We start from the raw sequence: 18,002 nt of genomic DNA on the forward strand, positions 1-18,002 counted from the left end.
TCCACAGTAATGCCAAACACTACAGTGTTCTTCTTTGCTTTAAAGGGCATATTTTGTCCCATAGTGTATGATGGGCTTGTTGTTGGTCATGAGCTGGAAATGAAGGCAGATTCTTACATTTTACTGGGACTAGGCTGATATTTGTACCAAGGAAGGCTAAATCTGCTTCTAAATCTGGAAGATCATTGGAAATAAATGATTATTTTGCTGTTTAAAAACTATCAAAACTCCTGTGGGGGACACAACAGCTGTGACCTTGTCGGCTGTATGAGATGTAACTGATCAGGTGTCTGTTGAACCTCCACATGTAGATGTTTGCTGGGGTATATCATCTCTTAGGGAACAAATATTCCATCTTTGTCCTAACAAGCACTCTTTCATGGTAGGGTCATATTGTTGTATAATGACTTGAAATTGTAACTGTTTCATGCTTAATAAAAGTCCTACATTGATACTGCTTCTGTTAAGAGATTGAATGATAACCCACATAAAGATGGCTGCATATGGTTAATGTTTTGCCACAGATATGTGTATGTGACTTCAGTTGGCTGGGTTTCTGCAATATGGAGATGCAACAAAATATGTGTTTATCGCATGTGACAATGTGTATATGTGGAATATGTGCAGTTTCCTACATGAGAATTATGTCCATATAAAAATGAATGTGTGAAGTAGTCCTTAGAAATAATCCACATGGAAATGAATATTCTCCAGTAATTGTGTGACACAATTTCTCATCCTGATCTTGTCTAGCAGGTTCAGGGCTTGTGAGACTTGCTCAGATTATTCTTGCTTAAGGTTATTTATGAAAGTGGTGACTTTTATAAGGGCATGGGCAGTTGGGTCACAATACAACCTCAACATTTGTTGGTCACCTCCATTGTCTTTGTTATACTCTCTTCTTAAAAAGCTGGTTTTCTCAGGATTGGTTGCTTAAAGTTGCAGAATCATCTCTGTACTATGTGCTCATTGTTTTTTGCTGTTGGATTGGAGCTAGTCAGAAAGTAGGCCATGGCTAATTTTCAATGACCCCAGTTACACCTGTTTCCTTGGATTCTTGCCAAAATAAATGCATTTTTAAAAATGCTGGGTTAGTATAGACATTAGTCTGATACTAACTTGTTTAAGTTCTTAAGCAAGAATTCAGAACCTGGATCTCCTGACGTAGATTAACTGTACTTTCCCCCCGCTTTTAAGAAAAGGTTGTATGCCCTTTTTCTTTTTAAAACAGATTGGACCAATCACAGTTATTCTAATTGAAGCAAAAAATGTTAAACATTGAATATTAGAATAGTGTAGTCAAAATTAGTGATGACACACTAGTAGTGAAGAAATGACAAACTGTGCTCTCTGATATACCATCTCAGACTCTGCAAGGTTAGAAAGCAAATTGGTATGTTTGGACCTGCAAGCAGCTATGATAGCAGTTTTGGGAGGGGGCTTTTCTGCTTTCCCAGTGGATTCCTGACTTACTTGGATTATGTAGATTCAAGATCATGTCCTATTTCAGTCAGTTTACAACTCCTTAGAAACAAGTTGGACTGAAAGGTTTTTTGAAGTTGTTCAACTGGGCTAAGGTTGTAGGATACTCTTGTGCTCATCCTTGTAACTTCTATGACAAATGCTTTTAAAGGAAAATTGGATGTTCCCTTGTTTCAGCTGACTGCCTTGTCTAAGTAGGTGGTTGGGTTGGGTTGGGTTTTTTAGTGCTGCATTGTGCCACTTACCACAGTGTTTTGGTGGTTATGAGCTGCTTTCTTTGCTCGCAAGGGCTAGAGAACCAAGTTCCTAACCTGCATCTCTTGACATGTATGGTAGTTAGGCAGAAACACTGTAACCTGCTAAGGATGATATGGGTGTGGCCACATTGCCACCTTTGTTTTGCTCTAGAGAATAAGATTTTGCTTCTCCCATTGCACCCTAGTCAATTTGTTCCTAGTCACTTACCAAACAGATAAATTTCTTGACTCTCTGTTGTGTTTATTGTATGGTTTCTATTTGTGGGACTGTAGGGACCTTTTCTGCTCTGTGGCTGTGGCTTATTATCCTGTTCAGGTGCATGAAGAGAATGGAGTCACCTCTGCTAGAAAGAACAGAAGGAATAAACAGATAAAGCTCCTTGGGGAATTACAAGGTTTCATGAGTGGGCTTTTGGCCTAGAAACTTGTGTTGGGGCATAATTTGATAAATTCCTGCTGCTGTATCCACCCAACAAACCTACAATGTGCTGCTTCTCTAGTCAGATGTTTAAGACACTGAGCACAGATTTTGCGGAGAAGGAAGCAGGGTTATGGATTGTGAATAATGCTGCAATATTCACCTGGCCTTTCCAAGGCTCCCCCTCCCCCGGAAATGTTCAAGATTTTGTGGGTCATATTAGTAAAGATGATTATGCCGACTAGCCTAATTGGCCAATTATTTCTAACTCGCTCCTGAAAGTAGCAAGTGTTTGTGTGACTCTCCTGTGCCTAGTAGTTCTAGGTGTGTGACAGCTCATTGGATCATAGTGGGCAATGATTTTGTATGCTGGAGATATAAATTGAAATGAAGATACTGATGTGGGGAAAAGGAAATAAGAGTGTTTACATACTTCAACAAGAATGAAAACCTAGGACTTGGATTTACAGTGAGTGGAGCAGAATCTAACAGGATTTACCAACAGGGAAATAATGCTTTCAAGCTGTAGGGGATTGAGGCCTTGCTTATGCTTTTAAAAAACGATTCAGTGTTCATTTTCTCTGAAGAGCTGTCAAGGTTCATCACCTTCATATCATGAATTTTATGGCAAGAGCTGTTTGCGGAGAGAGATGTGCTCTGGTTTTAAGTGCCACAGAAACCTATTCATAGCTACTAACTGAAATCTCTGCATTTCTAGGATACTAGTGTAATCAGAAAGAAAAGCAGAAAAATGCATAAATAGGTTATTCTCTTTCCCTTTCTGATGATTCCATGGGCCAGAAAGCACTTGGGTGGGAGTATACAGAATAGCCTGTGAAGAAGGGGGCTGGTTGCTTTGTGTGTTTTTAAATATAAGGGAAGAAAGAGTGCCTTCACTTGATAGTTTTATTGTCATATTGCAGAAATAGCTTTAAATTCCTTGCTTCCTATTGATTGTAGGTTAGGGATTTCTTGAATTTCCGTTGAGATATATTATACTTTATTGGTATACACAGAGAGACTGCTTTGCTCTTCCTCCAACCCCAGCCAGCTCGCTTGTACAATGAAAAATAATAGCAACTTAATATGTAAAATCCAGAATCCAAGGTCTGAGCCAGCTTCTGAAACAAATCCTGGAACTTCAAATTGACTGTCCTTGTCAAATTGAGCATACTGCCTGGTCCACCTTTTTATAGTTGTAAAAATGGCCAAAAGCAAACTTATGCTAATTGAAAAATATGCTTTGTCTGCTAAATAAATGATATAGTCTTGTATCTTTGTAAAATGGGAGCAACAGTATTTCAAAAACTGTCTTTCACGTGTTCTTGCAGTGCCCTAAGTCTCAGCTAGCTTCTTATGTATATTTGGGGTTTTTTTTGGGGGGGGGGGGAGGGAATGGCAGTAGATGTTTGTGACTTCAGCAGTTTGATTTTTTGATGCATCAGATTCGCCCTACATTTCCTTTGTTAGGAAACTTTAAGCTTGCAATGATCAGGGAGGACTGCTTTAGCTCTGACAAAGTTTGAGACTAGAATGAGAAAATAGTATGGGATTATTTATTTATTGATAGATTTATTTCCTGCTCTTCACCCTAAGGTCCCAGGACAGGTTACAACATTAAAACACAATATTAAAAGCAATAGAAAACATCCTATCATCATAAAAATAAGGTGGGTCCTAAAAACCTATACCTCAGGTGTCAAAAAAGCCAGGGTAAAAAGGTGCATCTTCAGCATTCTACAGAAACTATATAATGAGGGTGCCAGTCACACCTCTGTGGGGACAGAGTTCCACAGAGGCTGCCACAGAGGATGTCCTCTCTGAGGGTGGAGTAGCTGACAAGAGGGCTGCCAACCCCAGCACTCATAGGATGTGCAGGGAAGGAGGTGGTCTGTCAGATATTTGGCGCCTGAGTCATTTAAGGCAGTAAACATCAACGCGAGTACCTTGAATTGGGCCCAGAAATGAACTGGCAATGAGTGCAGCAGCTGTTTTAAAACAGGGGTTGTATGAGATCTAAATGAAACCCGAGTCACTAATCTGGCTGCTGCATTTTGAACCAACTGAAGTTTCCAAGTTGACTTCAAGGGAAACCCCAAGTAGAACGCATTTGCATCCAATCTGGAAGTTTTCAGAGCATAAGGTACAGCAGCCACTGAGGCCACCTGAGCCTCCAGTGAAGGTGCTGAATCCAGGAGCACCCCCAAACTATGAAACTGCTCCTTCCAGAGTAGTGCAAGTTCAACCCTGGCCAGGGCAGCCCCCCCCCCTTTCTGGACATGGGAATCCAGGTTTCAGCTTCAGTTTATTGGCTCACATGCAGCCAGTCACTGCCTTCAAACACTGGTCTAACATCTCAACTGCCTCCCCTAATTCAGATGTAAAAGAGAGAGCAACTATCTTTTAGTCTGATTCTACAAGCCCATTCACTGTTTGGAAAAGCTCTGCTGGATGGCTGCTTGCAGACGTAATAGTGGCAGAGCAGAGTAGGCTTTCTTCACTGCAACCACTGCCACGTGGTAGGCACAGTGGTGCAGCCTCACCATGCAAAAGACAAACGAAACCAGGTGCCTGAGCTTGGGAGTGTATGGGCAGATAGCTTTCTTCCCTGCTGTTGCTATAAACTATTCATGGCAAGAATTGGGATAAGAAGATCTAGTACTAGCAGCTTGTTTTTGTGTGTGGCAGAGTATAAGAATTGAAGAGCTTTTTGGCAAAGGTTGTTTAAGGAGATAACAGAAATCATTGGGTTAAAGCTGACCAAAAGTAGCATTATTATCAATTTACGATGAGGTGGAAGGTTCACAGGCTATGAATGACTTGCTCACAAATTTATTGACAGCTGCACACCTTATTATAGCTAGGAAGTGGAAGGGGCAAGGTGAATATAAAATGGAAGAATGGTATAAAGAGGTGTGGGATATAGCTATTAATGATAAATTAACATGTTCTATTAAGGTAAGATGGGGAGTATGCAGGAGAAATGATTTTGAGGATAGATGGAAAGTATTCATAGAATTTGTACTGTTAAAATGGAAAGGGGCCAAACCATTGCAAGAGATGTTAAAATTTTGAGAGGTTGGATAGTTATAATGGAATGGTCTTGGGGGTGGGGTGCACATTTTTATTTTAATTTATTAATTATTATTATTTGTTAAAAAAAGCCTGGGAACTGCTTGGGAAACTGCTTTCTACAGTGTTTGTAGCCATAAAGGTTGCAGTGGAGCTTGTGGTAGGAGATGGATGAGCAGAAAGCAACACCCATCTCTTCCTCCTCCCAAACAGAAGTTAGCAGTAGTTGTCTTCTCAAAATCCATGTGTATAAAACTTTATTGCAGACATTTAGCAAACAGTGTAACACATTGGTTGGTTGTCTGAGGGATGCAATTGACTAGGTATCATTCATACATAGAAGGTAAGGTAAGGTAAAGGATGCCTGGACAGTTAAGTCCAGTTAAAGGTGACTATGAAGTTGTGTCACTCGTCTCGCTTCAGGCCAACGGAGCCGACGTTTGTCCACAGACAGCTTTCCGGGTCATGTGGCCAGCAGGACTAAACTGCTTCTTGTGCAACAGAACACCGTGATGGAAACCAGAGCATATGGAAATGCCATGTACCTTCCCACTGTAGTGGTACCTATTTTTCTACTTGCACGGGCATGCTTTTGAATTTCAAGGTTGGCAGAAGTTGGGACAAAGCAACAGGAGCTCACCCTGTCATGCAGATTGAAACAGCTGACCTTCTGATCAGCAAGCCCAAGAGGCTCAGTGGTTTAGACCACAGCGCCATCCGCTCCCCCTTTACCTATTCATACATAAACCAGAGCTTATTTGGTATCATTCTGTTTTCCCCTCCAGCCAAACTCTTTTACAGAGGAGGAAGCCTATCTGTAAGGGTGAAGGAAATGGCTGATTTGGCATTTGTAGGGAAGACTTTGCAGATGTGGGAAGAGCTAATCTAATTCAGCCCTGAAAACCTGCACTTCACATTTACATTAATTGGTAGACACCTTTTAGAAAGTAGATGTTCGCTAGTCAGTTCTGCTCGAGAGTCCAGTGTTTTTCACCTCTGCTAAAGCCTGACCCACACAGTACATCTGGCAACGTCATTACAGGGTTGACAACATATGCTCTTGGACATCTGAGGTAGGTGTTCCAGCCCCCCCCCTTCTTGTGTCTGAATTGTTTTTAATATTGAATTTTAAATTGTCATAACTTGCTCTGGAATCTGCTGCTGAAGGAGATGGGTAATAAATTGAATAATAAATATGGGGATGATCACCTGGATCTTGGAAGGAAGGTGCCTCACTTCTGAACATAATGCTACTTAAGTGCTTCAGGTTTTTCCTTCTGTCAGCTTTGAGTCTGTGTGGTTGGCAGCTTCTGATGCTCTGGTTGTGGTGCGGCTTTCTCAGATAATAACACTATAAATGACAGGTTCTTGCTGTGTGGCAGCAGCTCCTGTTGCACCTGCAGGAATGGGAGGTGCAGTCTAGCAGACCGGCAATTCCATCTATTGTCAGCACTCTCTGCTCTTCCTGCTTGGTGTGATGCTTGATAAGTGAAGGCAGAGAATGGAGCAGCGGACTAAATGGCTTCCCTCTGTTTCACTCTTCTAGCTTTATTAAGAGTGGGAACATGCATCTCTAACATGTGGGTTACTAATGTGATGCTACTCGGCAGGAAAGGGGACTTTAAGAAGCCCCGCTTGTTAAGAGTTCCAGACACACAGTATTCTGAATGCATGCCTTTTCACTGTCATAGACTGGAGAAGTTCTTCCAAGTGGAGTAATTATACTCCTACTTAGATTCATATCCAGGAAGACACACCAAAAAGCTTGATCTTGACTGGTTTTCAACCAGGGTTTTTCACTTTAACCATCTGTAAGTTGTTGTTTATAGCCTTGGTCAGACAATTGCAGCAAGCCTTAAGTTTGCACATTCTCCGCCTTCTATGCATGTGAGAGAAAGAAACATTCACAATGAAGTACAGTTCCCTTTACATAGGAACTGGGGCTGGTGGCTTGTTTTAACCAACAGTAGATTAAAATAAACAAAAATAAAATTGTTGATTTTCTGTCAGATCTATGTCCATTTGATGTTTGCTTTAAAGTCAGGCTTCCTTGTCTGATGCATACTGCCAAAGGACACATACTAATTTATATTAGTTGATATTATACAGGTATATGTACCCTGGAAGGAAACACTAATTGGATTGCTGCTGTTGATGAAGGGGCACAGTGGCATTTAGATCTGATTCCTAGCTCCAGATAAAGTTAAGGTCTTCTGTATTTCATAGAATCATAGTTAGGGTTTTTTCTATATACAGTGATGTCTCAGGTTACAAATGCTTCAGGTTACAAACTTCGCTAACCCGGAAGTAGTTGCTCTGGGTTGCAAACTTTGCCACGAGATGAGAATGGAAATCGTGTGGCAGCGGGAGGCCCCATTAGCGAAAGCCCGCCTCATGTTAGGAACGGTTTCAGGTTAAGAATGGACCTTCGGAACGAATTAAGTTCGTAACCCAAGGTACCACTGTATAAGCATAGATTTTCCTCCAGTTATATTTCTGACAGTTTGAGCTAAACCTTGCAGCAGAGTCAAATGTAAATTTAGGGAGACAATGTAATGTGAGATATTTGAACAGAAACTTATACTAAAATTTTGATTGTGTCAATTCAATGTTGAACAGAGACTACAGGTTTTATGGCTGTTATAGAGATATGTAGCTGTTACTTCTCCATTTTTGAATGCTGTGCATAATGGGACTCGTATACTGTAGATATTTCTTTAAATGAAATTTGAATGTTCATGTCCTCTACTTGCTTATAGCTGACTATTCAATCTGCTTCTGTCCATTACTACATTTGATCAAATATGTTTCATCTACAAACGCTCTTGAAAAAATAAAAAATAAGCTATTAGTCAGATGGTGCTACTTCACTCTTCTCCTGATGATTTAGTGTGATGTCCAGTTTGGCCACTATATTGATATCGTGCCTTGTTCATTCTGAATGGTCAGGTTTGAACCAAGGATTACTTAACCAAAATATTTAGGTTTTTTAAAAGCAGATGTATTTTTTAAAAAGTGCTAACTTCTGAAGGTAAAAATACTGTAGTGTAAACATAAAATGTATTTGTAGGCTGTGAGTCCATCAGCTTGTATTTCAGGTTGGTGATCAAGACAACCTTTGGTATCCATGAATTGTAACTTTCCCATATTGTGTCATCAACCCAAATGTATTTGGATCATGCTGAGATGGTGTTTCATACAAATAAAAAAGCAGGACCCTATATGATATGAAACAGTGTGATTCATCACTTTTAGAACATCTTTTTCATGGTTCACATGAGAACCAAGCTAGTTTCTAACTGGATCAAATAGTCAAATATGCAGGTAAGTTAACAGTGAACACTATGATTTTTCTTCTTCTGACAATCTTGGAGGTACTGTAAATCCCATAGGTGTCCTTAATTAGGCTGGGTGTGAGAGTTATCTGGCCTGGAAGGAAAGACTTGGATGCAGAGCAAAAACATTAATTAGTTGACAGAGGGCCTGATCAAAAGGAATAGGTTTTGCCATTGAATATTAATTGTAGCTTCACTTACATTTCAGCTGACACACAGTCTGCTGGGAGCAGGTTTGGGTTTTTAAAACAACAACACATGGAGACCTTTTTGGAAAATGGATAAAAAAGTAAAATACTATACAAGTTTAACCTTTACATTGCAGAGAGAATCACAGTTCCATCTCTTCCGCTGTTGGTTGGTAAAGATAGGAGGATTCAGAGATCTGGTAAAAGCAGATGCAAAATAATGGTGGCTCTGGGTGCAATATGCATTTGAAATATAGTTCTCTCCAGCCCACTTGTGCAGAGAGTTCAAGGATGGCCTGCTTCTGTATTTGTTTGTTTGTTTGTATTTAAAATATTACTCATAGCCAATTCAGTCAATCAGTTCTGATGCTTATTGACCTGACCTGCACAGCCCCTCCTGGACTAAATTACGTTGCAGAACTTTCATTATCCCACCAGGTTGAGGCACTGAAAGTGACATGAACTGGAAATGAATCATAGAGTCATAGAATTGTAGAGTTGAAAGAGACCACGAGGGTCTTCTAGTCCTGCCCTCTGCAAGGCAGGAATCTTTTTGCTTAACATGGGGCTTGAACCCATGACCCTGAGATTAAGAGTCTCATGCTCTACTGACTACTCATTCCTAAAATGAACACTGCTGACCATTAATAATCTTCTGAGGGTCTACTTCTCTTCTGAGGTGAGGTGGTTGGCAACTACAGATCAGCCCTGAAATTTGTGGTGTCTTGTCTTCCCCTCAGATTATTTGTAGGAAATGCTACTTTTCTATTTAGCTTTTAATGGAGTTTTATTTGTGGTACTGAAATGGAATTGTTCACTGCTTTTATTTGTTCATTATATGCTGATGGCTTTATCCAGCTGAAGAATCCCTGTGATTAAGGGATGTTGGATAAATATTTAAAACCATCAAACTAATATTCCTAATAGATGGTGTCTTTGCCAAAGACCTGTGTGATGTTGGGACCTTAAGTTCAACATAAATCCTCTCATTATGCCCCAACCTTGTATAGGTTGTTAGAGAGCCTAAATATTATAAATCAGATTTTGATATTCTACCAACCTAAGCCCAAACTATTCTCAATTCCCGCAGCTTCACTGCATTAATGTATGTCTGTAGTTATTTCTGTGAACAAGTTAGGTATGTGTCAGCTTGCAGAATAGCTGGAATTGCTTAAGCTGATGACTTAGTGTAGACTCCAAATCCTGAATGGAGTTGTATCATTACGGTTGGGAATCACAACATGCAAACTTCATAGATTTGTTCTCCTATTAATGCAGTTGTCCCATCCGAGGTCCTGGTCAGATGAAAGAACTAGTTGAACATATACGCTTCAGGTTACATACGCCTGAGATTACAGACTCCGCTAACCCAGAAATAGTACCTCGGGTTAAGAACTTTGCTGAGAACAGAAATCATGCTTCGGTGGCATGGCAGCAGCAGGAGGCCCCATTAGCTAAAGTGGTGCTTCAGGTTAAGAACAGTTTCAGGTTAAGAACGGATCTCCGGAATGAAGTAAGTACTTAACCCGAGGTACCACTGTATTACAAAGAAAGGTATCCATGTTGCAGAGACCTTAATGCTGGACCCCTGGGTTAGGAGGCTGTCCACTACTGAGGCCTTGAAAGGGGTGGTGGAAATAGAAAGCATGTGTGTCCTCTCTAGACTCTCCTCCTCCTACATTTTTTAGAATTTCCTTTACAAAACACAATAAGCAAAAAACTTTCAAACTTCCTGACTGCCTTTGCATTATTCACTTGACTGCTTCTGAGTCTCTTTATAGAACAAATTGGATATAAAAAGGTAAAGGTAGAATCATAGAATAGAATCATAGAATCATAGAGTTGGAAGAGACCACAAGGGCCATCGAGTCCAACCCCCTGCTAAGCAGGAAACACCATCAGAGCACTCCTGACATATGGTTGTCAAGCCTCTGCTTAAAGACCTCCAAAGTAGGTAGAGGACCCCTGGATGGTTAAGTCCAGTCAAAGGTGAAGATGGGGTGTGGCTCTCATCTTGCTTCAGGCTGAGGGAGCTGGCGTTTGTCCACAGACAGCTTTCTGGGTCATGTGTCCAGCATGACTAAACCGCTTCTGGCACAACAGAACACTGTGATGGAAGCCAGAGTGCACAGAAACACCGTTCGCAGCGGTACAGATTTATCTACTTGCGCTGATGTAAAAACTGCTAGGTTTGCAGAAAGTTTGGATATCGAAAGCTATTGGGAAATATCAAATAGTTGTAAGGAAATAGCAGTTCAGCACTGCAGGCAATTTATGAGGGGGTAACTAACTGCTAGCTCCACTTCATATTCTATGGCATGGAATATATGGTATTTATGAAAACGTAAGAGATGAGACATCTTGGCAGAAGCAACTCTGAATGAGAGAAAGCCAAGGTGAGAGAACACCATGAGCCTTCTATCTTATTTTCATCTTTAGATGGATCAGCAGATATGATATATGTGTCAAAGTCATTTTCCTCAGCTGTCACCCCCTCTCTCCTGGCAAGTCATTCACTTTTAGGGGCCGAGGACCAGGCAGCTAGAGCAGGAGCATTGTCAACAGCCCGTGGTACATGCTTGTCTTCCTGCTGCCTTCCATCAAGCAATGCCAGGCAGTTTACATGATTGTAAAGGTATCATCAGGAGCAAATGTACCAACTCCTACTGGCTGCTGTGTTGGTAGCCAGTAAATAATAAAGTCAGATATTGAGAACAGCTGATATTAAGGACATATTCTTCATGCTTCCTTTTCATCCTAGCCTTAATGGTGAGGACATGTGGACATTCCTAACCACCATAATATTGCCCTTGATTGCCCTTAATTTCATTGTACACAGGTTGTACATTGATAATAAAGGTATTATTATTGATTGATTGAGCGAATACAGCACACACTTGTGGTTGTTTATCATCTACATTGAAGGGCTAAGACCAGGACAATGGAGAGCCATAAGTGCAGTTGCAAGGATGTTGTCTAGTCCCTGTCCCAGAGGAGTGGCAGCACATTTTGGCAGTGCATTTTGTTGGTTAGGTGATGATTGGAGAGCAATTACTACTCATCTGAGGTAAGGTGATGACAAATTGCATGTAGTAGCTAATGAATGGCATCTGTAGGAGTGGCCAAAGTTGCAAAGAAAGTTGTTTGTCAGGTCAGCAGAGTGTTTCCACATATAGGGTTATGGCATGAAATCCTCAGATTCCTATCTACTCTATACAAACAAGTTTGCATGTGTTACTGCCTCTCAGTATTCAAACCTTAGGACAACTCCTTGTTTCTAGGGTCCTTGGCATTTGTGAAGTGGTAAGAAGGGGGCTTGGATTGAAGACTAATTGTGCCCTTATGTAATGCATGAGCATGTATAAAAAACTCCCAAAGAAAAATTACTTACAGAGACTTGGGAGAAGAAGCAATGGAGGAGGACTGGAAAAAATTTAAGGATTATCTGCAAAAATTTTATAAGTTATATGAACTATAGGATTTCGCATGAATTTGAATGCTATCCCCAGCAAAGAGAGTGGAATATATATGAAATTAGATAATATTAATGAAAGAATCAATGTTTAAAGGGTTAAAAAGGATAATATGTTTGCTTATAGAGTAAACGGAGAATAAGGGATTTAAACTTAAATTGCAATTGAAAGTACAAAGTAACACATGAAACAAGGTTATAATTTGCTGATAAATTTATTGTCAAGATTGCTCTGTGCGGGAGACGTGGGGAAGTCCGTTGGAAAGTTGAAACAAGTTGTTGAAATGGTTGGTTTTCTTTTTCTTTCTTTCTTTTTCTATACTTTTTTTCTTTTTTTCTCTCTCTTTGGTTGTTTTATACTGTATCTGGAAAAAATGCAATAAAATTATTTTTTTTAAAAAAAGAAAAATTACTTACACTTGTTTTTATGATGTTTTTTGTAAGCGCCAGCTACGTGTGTATAAAACAAAGCAATGCTCAATGAGATCTTTTTAGGGCAGGGGTGAATAATTTGTAGCCCTCGAGATGTTGTTGGACTCTGTTTCCCTCAGCCCCAGCCAGCATGGTCAGCGTTCAGGGATGATGGGACTTATAGTCCAATAGGATCTGGCAGGTTGCAGGTTCTCCAGCCCTGCTGAAGTGAATTTTATTCATGGCTATTAGACGCTTTCATATGTTTTATGTATTTATTAAATTTCTATCCTGGCCTTTCTCCCCAAAGAGGAAGTGCTATGTTGCAGTGCTATATTGTTTATTTAAGGTTATGGTACCTGCTTGGTGAATCCAGTCTAAGCAGCCGAGACTAAGAGTTTCTGTCAGGCATTGGAAAGTGTTTTTTGGTATTAGAGCTTTCCAGCTGCTGCCATTCATTTGTGTCTTTTTTCCCCTGTGGTTTTCCACTTGTGAGATATGCATGAATAAGCTCATGACACAGCTGCCTTTGGAGGACTTGCAAAGTAGAATGTTCATTTCCTTATCATCCACTGACCTACAGTTCAAAGCCTTCTGTTGCAGAAACCAGGCAAGAACATGGCATATGGCCAAGATGTCAAGAGTTACAAAGGAGGAAATTGGACTTCCTTGCTTAAACCAGTACTATTAGATTTCGACATTTTGTATGTTGGCACATGTGACTTTGATTGCTAAATGAGCTGTGGCAAATAGCTGCCTTCTTCTGATGTGCCTGTTCTGTGAGTAGAAGGTGCTGGCAGTATTGATCAATGAAGGGCAACCAGTTTAACGTATTTTCTGTGGTTTTTTTTATCCAGCTCCTCTCTCTTCCAGATAGTTCTGCTTTTGGTGCTGGTATCCTAGTCTTCACACTAGCAGATTTCTGCGTGCTCAACAATATATTAGAACAGTGGTAGCCAACATGGTGCCCTCCAGGACTGGGCAAGTGAAATCACATGTGCCTATAAACATCCCCCTTCTCCTTTCCCTGGGAGCTTGCTGGGGCTGATGGAGGTCTAACAACATACGGAAGACATCACATTGGCTATCCCTGGATTAGAAAGAGGCACATAATGGGGAAGGGGGGGGCAAGAGTAACCATCTTAATAATGAGAGACTCAGACTGTACACAGAAATTCCAGTCTGTTATTTTTATTGATGATGTGTGTTAGGGCTGGGGTATATATCGTCCCAAACCAGTTTGAACTCCATATCTTAGTATCTGTTTTATAATATTTAATCTGGCAATATATTGTAAATCGTGATGTGTTTGTGTGTTCTATGCAAAAATCATGTTATGGGGAAAAAATGTGAAGCCAGACAATAACTTTACATAGCTCCATCTTTATTTCGGACATCATGACTTATTGGTATATATCACGATGTTGAAAACCAGATATCACCGAGCCCTAATGTGTGTAAATCCCCAAGAATATGGATGCTTTTCTGATTTCCTGGATCTACAGAGGTGTAGAGGTATCCACAAGGAATTAGGCACATACAATCCAACAGTTTACTGACTTTTCCTTTCACCTGTTACAACAGTCAAGCCCCTCCCCCCTTAAAACCAATGTTATACCATTTTTATAGTGACTTTTGCTTTGCTTCCAGTTTCCTTGAAGACCATGTAATAATCTTTCTGCCTACCCTGCCCTCAACCAAACTTGTTCATTTGCATAAGCAGTAAAAGTTCTGATTCTCTTCGTATTCTTTTTCCATAGTCAGCCTCATTCCTTTATTTTACTTAATGATGCAAATTCTACTGAGAGGTCAAATGTATTTCTGGGTCTGGTGATACAGAGTTCTATTCTAAACAGTCATTGAACTCCTTCATGTTTGCATCCCCAGCAGCAGGGAAGCTATTTTCCTATGGTGTGACGCTGATCTCAAGCTGCTGGGAATCAATGTGTGTAGGCCTGACTTCACTACAGGGGGGCAGCAAGTTAACTCAAAAGTGCAAAATTCCAGGATTAAGAATTTAGAAGTTTCTTTTCCTGCATTTTAATACTTCAGCATGGTTTGGAGGAATTGGTGGTAGACATTTGGCTGTCATTAGAACAGCCAAGCACAGCACTCCCTTATTTTCCATCCTGTTTTGTGACTTGCTGTTTTACATTTCCATATCCCTTAGGCCAAAAAGCAAATGTGGTGCAGACGTTTGGACTGGATGCAGTACACATGTTGTTTGTGTATTTCCAACATTTTTTCTTATGAATTAGACTTGGTGTGCTCAAAATGAGGCTGCTTACTTTCTGAGTGACTCTAATAACTGTCAAGGAAGGACTTAATGCACTCTCACCTCCCACTTCCTCTGATGTGACCACAAGGACGAAGCTGGAAGAATTTATTTCTCTTTTTAACTAATCTCAGTTTGCCTTTCTGTCCAAACTGGTAGATAAAGGTAAAGGACCCCTGGATGGTTAAGTCCAGTCGAATTTGACTATGGGGTGCAGTGCTCATCTCTGCTTTCAGGCTGAGGGAGCTGGCGTTTGTCCGCAGAAAGCTTTTCTGAGTCATGTGGCCAGCATGACTAAACCACTTCTGGTGCACGGAAATGCCGTTTACCATGCTGTCACAGTTGTACTTATTTATCTACTGCCAACCTAGCAGTTCGAAAGCATACCAAACTGGTAAGTTTAAGCCACTAATAGTGTGGTGCCTTCCAGATCTTGCTGGACTACAATTCCCAGAGCCCATGCTGTCCTGGGGCTTAAGGAAATTATGCCCACCAGATGACAATGAGTTGGCTACCCCTGGTTTAAACAGTGTCTTGCCTGAACAAGGCAACTCCAACCCATGCTTTGTGATCCCTGACTTACTTGTATACACCTTAGTTAAAACTGTGGCCAGTGGATAATGGAGGCAACTACTTCTGTTTCTTCATGGTTGAGGAGGAGGTGGGGAGAAGACACCTGAACCCAATGCTAAATTAGCATTGTGTCCAGACCAGCCTGCAGAACTGTTAAGTAATGCCTGATTATTTTCTTCTCAGAAGGGCTCTGCTTCTGGTCCTTTCTACTAGCCAGGAATTAGAGCTAAGCACTTGGAGCAGAATGCATTAAGGATTTATAAGCACAGGGAGATAATTTTGTCTTAAGTCAGGAACCATTGCGGCAAGCATAACATGGAGATGTGGCTTTAAGAATAGGTGATTTGTTTCCACTGGCTACCATCTCAGTCCGGTGCATGTTATCTTGTGCAGCAATGGGGAGTTGATATTGGTAATGGTTGGCAAAATAAATAAGAATGGTCAGTCCTATTCTGTACGTCAGGCACGTCCAACAGGCAGATCACTGGACGACTGTGGTAGATCACTGGCTCCCCGCAAAGAAGCTCAACAACTTTGGCTCGCTTAAAAAAGGCTCAACATTTTTGCCCTGCACCCCTCCCAAAATGGGGCTTTCCTTCCTAAAAAAAACCTCAAAAACTTTGACCTGAACCCCAAAAAAGGGGATAGATCACTGCCAGTTTTTAACTCTGTGAGCAGATTGCAGTCTCTTGGGAGCTGGCCACCCCTGCTGTACGTGTTTCTGTTTTCCATGGAGATGAATTTATCAAATTTATCCCCCAAGAACGTTGGTCCTTCTGGTGCATTCCACTTACTTGCTGCCAAGAACTAGAACTAATTTTCTTCAAGGTGAATCTGTAGAACCTGATTTCTAAAATAACAAAGCTTTAGCTTTAAAATAAGGTTTTTAAAAAGAAAAATTGCATGTTTATTGAAACTTGAGCAAGTGTAACCTGACATCTCAGCATTGGGGATGGAATCTCCCTCCTCCGGTAGCAAGGTTCTAAAAAGCCACATCTCCTAACAGCCCCATTCAGTTTTCAGACTTCTAAAAGCTCCAAGGCAGGCCCAGGATGTTTTGCTGATGTTGGCAAAATGGCCAAACATCACTCCCACCCACACAACGATGTCCTCCCTCAGATTTGGGCACTGGCCTGCTCCCTCCTGGCAAAGAGAGGAAGAATGGAAGAAAAAGGGAAAGGGGAAGAAGAGGAAGAGGAAGAGCTGGATTTGATTGTGCCAAGAATCCAGGGGGCCATGCCACCACGCAGGGAACAGGCTGCCATCAGACAAGCTGCCTACCCAACCAGAGGGGATACGCTGGTGCTTCTTGGGGAAGAGGGCAGGCTAGGCATGTCAAGTGTAATCAGCACAACAGGTACAGTGGTACCTCAGATTAAGTACTTAATTTGTTCCGGAGGTCCGTTCTTAACCTGAAACTGTTCTTAACCTGAAGCACCACTTTAGCTAATGGGGCCTCCTGCTGCCACCGTGCCGCCGGAGCCCGATTTCTGTTCTTATCCTGAAGCAAAGTTTTTAACCTGAAGCACTGTTTCTGGGTTAGCGGAGTATGTAACCTGAAGCATATGTAACCTGAAGCATATGTAACCCGAGGTACCACTGTAGTCATCGCTCCCTTCCTTTCTCTTCACCCCTTCCAGCTGTCCATTGGTGTGCTGGTCTGCCTGGGAAGTGGAGGGAGTTGAAAGCGTGGGCTGAACTATTCTAGGCTGAGTGTAAGGGGAGCAAACATTGACACTGATGCCAATAGCTGTTCCCTAGGTTAAGTAGCGTGGTTTCCCCATTGCAAGCAAGCAAGCAAACCCAGGCAGTGGGAGCAGCAAGGACAACAGTAGCAAGTGGGAAGCCTGGGCAGGCTGGCAGCAGCCACCTGAGACAAATGGCTTCACCTCACCTCATTGACAGGCCACCCCTGAAAAGCTCTATCTTGCAAGAGGTGGGTAGTGCAGGATCATCACTTCACAGGCTTTGCTAGATTATGCATGGTTTGAACTTCTTTTAGCAATCTTCTCTCAGTGTAGTCTCAATGTGCCAGTTATGTGTTAGGGTACATATAAAGTTCAGCTTCCTTCTGCTCTAAGCTGTCTCTGGCCAGGAGTTTAGGAATGGAAGATTAAGTTCTAAATTGTACCCCATTATATAGCCTGTATTTTGAGAGAAGACCTAAACCATACCTATTTGTCACGAATGACAAGTGGAGCCGAATACATTTCTAATCTCCAAAGCAGGTTATTGGGATCCTGCACCAAATATTTACAAATTTGTTCTGGGTAGAAGGAGAGTGGGATTCACTTGCATAGTGTTAAAAACATTCTGTGCTTTTAATGTGAATATGCATGTTTTGGTGCATGCTACTGAAGAGTCTACTCCACTACTTGACTGCTCATGGTGCCAGGCACCAAGCCAGATTCTGGCATATTGTGAAGCCTGCACCTGGGTTTGTGGTTTCTTTACCATCAAGCAAACCACTATCAGTAAGTGAGGGACAAACCTTATTTACCACTTGCGGTTTGTTTGAA

At 41.3% G+C, this 18,002-nt stretch overlaps 1 protein-coding gene across 3 annotated transcripts in view; it reads left to right on the forward strand.

Annotated features, from left to right (window-relative positions):
• ZNF609 (zinc finger protein 609) overlaps window positions 1-18,002 on the forward strand; it is a 113,882-nt gene that overhangs the window by 27,452 nt on the left and 68,428 nt on the right. The gene's annotated exons all lie outside the window — the stretch shown is intronic.

This window comes from Podarcis bocagei (genome assembly GCF_964188305.1).
Source record: "Podarcis bocagei genome assembly, chromosome: 14".
In the NCBI taxonomy this organism is placed as follows: Eukaryota; Metazoa; Chordata; class Lepidosauria; order Squamata; family Lacertidae; genus Podarcis; species Podarcis bocagei.